Genomic DNA, 5,764 nt, shown 5'->3' on the forward strand with positions numbered 1-5,764 from the left:
CAAGCATGCGTGCATGTTTGTCTTCATTGGTGAGTTAAGAAAAGAAAAATCAAGACAGACAAAGAAACCGTCGCCAATGAAGAAAGAACAATCCAGAGAAAGACGTGTTGTTGATATTACACATGGGTGCAGAAGAACAGCCTGACGATTCGAGACAGAATGAAAGACAGAGAAGAGAGAAGTATTTAATTTGTAGTTGTTTCTATATTTTATATGTTATGGATGTTGATAACGAAGCTATACCAAATACTGAACTGATAAAGCAAGATGACACCTCAAGGTGTGTTATATTGTAAGGTAAAGACCCTACAGGGAAAAAGAGAAATAGAAATAGAGAGGAAAACCCACCAAATCAGATGATCCACTATGAGCAAGGACTTAACTAGAACGGTGGGAAGGAAAAACTCCCTTTTAACAGGACGAAACCTTCAGCTGAATGAGTCTCAACTATTGCAACTCACTGGGTGTGAGGGACAGAGAGAAGACAAAAGACACACTGAGAGTAACAGATTAATAATGTGAAAGTAATGTAAAGTGGTGGATAAACAGATAAACCCTAGCGTGATCAGGTCAAGGCTTCATAAGAAGACTTCACAAACCCATGGATGATGTTACAGTAACAGCATCCATGTTTTATACCGACTTTAAGAAGTTATTAGGAAATCCAAATGCTATGATTTTCATCATGAGAATGCACTTTACAGAAACATCACCGAGAAGACAGAATGTCCTGCTAAGCAGGTAAGAAGATGGAACACAAAGTGTAAAAAGTAAACTATTTAGAAGTAATTTGTTTTTAGTCCTCAAGGTGAGCCAATAAATTCTTTACAATTTATCCCTCTAAAAAATTGTAGCTGAAGGGGGAAACTTTTAAAATTGGCAGTAGCAAATCTGACTGAGCAGGAAAACACTATAATAGGTAGCAGCAGGGGCGGAGCGTGGGGGTGGCTTACGGGGCTTAAGCCCGGGTTGTTTTGTCAGAAGCCCGGGGTATTTTGGAGTGTAATTTTTTCATAGTTAGATGCCTGGCTGACTACTGTATAAAACAAAAAGTACACACAATATTCGAAGCACATAGTGCACACTGTGGGAATTTACGACTGTGCGTGAATCCCCCCCTGATATTGGTATGATCCAAGCTCAGGCACTAAGCGACTGAGCGAGGGGGCGGGGCAGCTGCTGCCCGTGAGTGCGCTGTTGGAGAGACGGAGCCAGCCATACTAAGGAGAGCTTAAGTTTGACCAGGTACCAAAGCAAATCATTCATACCGTACAAATAATGTAAATATGACGGTGCATCACGAAAGATTGATATGAAACTGATCACTTGACCAATATTACGTTACTTGCTCTTCAAGTGAATCAACAAATGGCAAAATGAAAAGCCGAACAAATGCTATTTTTTTTTAGAGAGTCTTAGCTTACGTGTGTTTATTTCATATTTTCAGTTCTTACCCTCCCCGACTAAATCGGTTTCAGTTATGTACTGAAACATAAGAATGGACATTCGAGGGTTCTTTCAAAGAAAAAACTCAGGTAAATGTTATTTTATATATTATGCTTTGTATGTTGTTCAGTATATTTCTATGCAAAACAAGAGGGATTTCAGTACACAGCAGGATATTCACATTTGTAACCAGATATTTACATACACTTTAGGGAGAAAACATAAAACATTTTTACTGTACAACCAGAGGTGTGGACTCGAGTCACATGACTTGGACTCGAGTCAGACTCGAGTCATTAATTTTATGACTTTAGACTTGACTTGAAAAAATGTTCTAAGACTTGTGACTTGACTTGGACTTTTACACCAATGACTTGGGACTTGTATTGGACTTGAACCGGTTTACTTGAAAAGACTTGATATTTTACCCAAAATATAAAATTTAACATGCATATTATATAGAGATTGAAAATGTGACGTCATTCACGGGTAGAACCGCAAAGGATTCTGGGAACTCGTGGCAAGCGGTAGTAGCGCACGCAGGCTTTCAATTGAAATCAGTCACACAGCGATAAAAAGAAACACAAAAATGTCAAGAAGCTGTTGTATTATTAACTGCAATAGCCGGTCGCATGACAGCCACAGGAAGCCGACGGGTAAAGAGATCGGTTGTTATCGGATTACGTCGTTGAAGAGAAATTGTTCAAGCCATGTTTCCGAAGTAACAAAGACGCGAAGGATGGCCTGGATTGCAGCCATTCAAAGATCAAATATAACGTCCCAGAACCCTCCAGCTCACAGGTTAGTCTGCTCCAAGCATTTACACGAAGGTCAGTATTTTTTAGTAGTTAATACGTCATTTTCATAACATAATTAGTGATATAGGTTACAAGCAAGTCTGGCGCTGAACAGAAATTGTCGCGCTATGCTCCTGTGTTTATTGTGCATAAATAGTGAATTGTCCTGACACAATATTGTGTTTCGCTTCTGTTATTATGGTACATTAACAAAAACATATACTTTTATTCACAGGATAAAACAGGTTTTTTGTATCACTAATTGCCCAGTACGATTACAGCATACAGTATTATTGTCACTGCTACATTTCTGTGATGCTACCAGAAATTATTTCCACTACTAATTAATTACCCTTGAGCTCAAAGGTCCTATTAATAAACGGTTAACGAATGTGTATTTATGACGACGATTTGTGAGACTGGTAAACTTATGATACGTACGATGGTCTTTACTTTCTACACGGTGCATTTCAAGGTCCTGCACCCATCCGTCGGTAAACTGTACCCGGACTTGTTGCAGTGACCTGAAGTTACTAAACTTCACGAGTGTATGCACTCACTCCAAGAACCGTATGATTATAAATATGCATATAAATATGCTACAATGAGATAGCTGACTTCATCTAACTAGCAAATGTTGTCCAGGCTACGTTGGTGATGCAGTTCTTTTTAATGTGTATGATATTTTTGTCATGCGATTTTAAAGCCGGTCCTACAACCGCATCCAAGAATAACATGCAGCTTATCTCAGAACTGTCGGTGAAAATTATTCTTGGAGCTAGGTTTAATTGAGCTGCATTTTAAAGAGGTGCAATTTCACAATTTGTGTATATTTTCTAAGTTCACTATTTTGTCATGTGTTGAGAAAAACACAGATTTTAAAATTACATGGTCTAACATTTACATTTAGCATAACTGCAACATTATTTTTTCGTTTTTTTTTTTTAAAGACTCGAAAGGACTTGAAATTCAAAGTTTCAGACTTGTGACTTGACTCGGACTTTTACACCAGTGACTTGAGACTCGACTCTGACTTGCCTGACATTACTTGAGACTTGACTTGAGACTTGAGGATAAAGACTTGAGACTTACTTGAGACTTGCAAAACAATGACTTGGTCCCACCTCTGTGTACAACATCAATTTAGAGTAAATTTTTGTTTTAGATAAATATTGAAATATATTTTGAATTAGTTAAATTTCAGAATAAAGAGAGACAGAGCTATTTTTATCACTTTCATCAAATTTAGGAGTACATGTACACTAAATTTATTGTTAATTAATAAGAAAACTCCAGACGATTCCATTCTGAGCTGAAGAAGCTTCTGATAGGTTAGTAGAGTCCATGTGAGTAAATTGGTGGCACAGCTGTGGATGCATATAAGGCAAAACACAGAGCCTGTTTCTTTGACATGGGAAAATCAAGAGATATCAACCAAAACACCAGGAAAAGAACTGTGGAGCTCCATAAATGTGGCTCAAGTTTGAATACAATTTGGTGCCATTTGCAATTAAGAAATACAGATAGTTTCTCTCTTTACTCTTAAAGTTAACAAATATGTTTTTATATTTATCAATCTAAAAAAATAAACATTTAGTCTGATTTGATGTTACAATTAAAAAAGTGTTTTTATCTGAAGAGTAAATATCTGGTTTCAACTGTATATTTGATGATTGTCAGCACAAAGAGGGAGAGAGAGGAGAACGAGGACAGAACAGATGAACAAGAGCAGGTGAGACACACATGTTAGTCAAATGGTTGTTTACCAAAAGTATCACCGTATCATAGGTCCTCATGTATCTCGTACCTAGTGTTTCTTTTTAGGTTTGTTATTTTTCAAATTCTGTATTTATTAAGTTATGCAGGCTTGTTTGCACAACAAGGCTAAATAATTATATAAACTTTTCTCAATCTAAATAGTGGACTTTGGTAGAATTAAAAAATAAGTGTAGTGCAGGTCTATGATGATTTTTAGTGCTATCATCTAGTTCTGCTTCTGGTTCTGTCTTGGTTAAGTCCTCAGTAGTCCTGATTTTGAACTGTTGTAGTCCTGTTTTAATTCTGGATCAGTTCTGGGTCTGGTTGAATTGGGGTTTAGTCCTCGTGTCTTGATACAGCCCTGACCTTGTTCTGCCTTGCTGCTTAATTAAAAAACTAGTTTAAGGTGTCCTGCACATGTGATATACATTTTTCCCTATATGAAGTCATTCTTTTTTGAACAGAGCCTATTAATCTTTTAGTCATTTCTACACCCCCCCCTTGCCCCCCCCCCCCCCCCCCCCCCCAAAAAAAAAAAAAAATCCCACATGCATACTACTCTTTGGGCTAAGCCCCGGGTGTTTCAAATGTCTGGCTCCGCCTCTGCCAGTGACTCTCATAAGAGACTCAGATTTTCAATTTGTAGCTTAATAAATGAAATGTTTGCTCCCTGCTATCTTTAGCTAGTAACTGGCTAGCTATGCTTGTGTGTCCGTACATGCATTTTTGCTATGCTTGTGAGTCCTGTTGATTCCAAAGATCTTCTTGGTTGTACTGTTTTGATGGAGTCATTGAGAATTTGGAAAATATCATGCTGGATAAATCCTTATAAACTACTAGCTAGGTAATGCATTTACACAGGAACATTTGGATTGGCATTTATAATATGCATGTGCATAGCATGTGGCTCTTGCTCCTTTCAGAGACAACTGCCTCCAGTTTAACAGGAAGTTGGAAAACTGCACTGCTCCTATCTGAACAATACTTCAAATTCACCTTTCTAGCTTAAGCTATATTTCCTTTGCAGGAGCATTATTCAGGCAGCAGAAACTTTTGGATAAATCTGGTACATTTCCATAGCAAAGAACAGAGGCTGTATTTTAAAGTTTTAAAGCCAGAATTTAAATCCCAAAGAAGTTCCTGATCAAAGCGTGCTGCTTTTCTGAAATTCAGAAATTTTACTATTATCACCAGTAGCTTGTAGCATAATAATATTAGTTTTATGTATGTCAGCTAAATAGCTTGCCCAGTCTTCAATATTCTTTAACAGTGATTGAAATGCAAATAAACCGATCGACCATGTGAGGTAAACTTTTAGTTTGTGGAAAAAATTTCAGTGTCGACAAATTTCTGTACAGTGTCCATTTCTAGTGGAAATATATCTATAGCCTAGTTAAGAGGTAACAAACTGTCTCAAAGTTTAATTTATAGGTTTTAGTGTCATTTGTAGTTGCATCTGATGATTCTAATATAGCCAGAACCAAGCTTCTTTTCTTTTTGTTTCACAGACATCTGCCTTTAATAGATTTTTACTAGTCTATGATTCCTTTGTAAGACCTTTACATGTATTTGATATTTTAATATAAAGCAGAAATTCAACTTCTATTAAGGTTACTGAGGCTACAGAGAGGTGTCCAACTTCCCCTGCTGTTCACTGAAGTGGTTTCACAATGTATAGAGAGCCATTACTAAATTGGAATATGGAGAAATTAAAAGATAGTATTTACATCCTGTGGGCCTGAACTTTTTATTTTATGACCATG

The 5,764-nt window shown here is 37.1% G+C and overlaps 1 long non-coding RNA gene across 1 annotated transcript; it reads left to right on the forward strand.

Moving 5' to 3' along the window:
• The first annotated feature begins 1,045 nt into the window (after positions 1 to 1,045).
• On the forward strand, positions 1,046 to 4,429 carry LOC309698900. Its single transcript, XR_014274209.1, has 3 exons — positions 1,046 to 1,245; positions 1,448 to 1,535; positions 3,924 to 4,429. It is a non-coding gene; the product is annotated as an uncharacterized lncRNA (long non-coding RNA).
• The last annotated feature ends 1,335 nt before the right edge of the window (positions 4,430 to 5,764 follow it).

Source organism: Aulonocara stuartgranti (assembly GCF_965226115.1).
Source record: "Aulonocara stuartgranti genome assembly, chromosome: 22".
NCBI lineage: Eukaryota > Metazoa > Chordata > Actinopteri > Cichliformes > Cichlidae > Aulonocara > Aulonocara stuartgranti.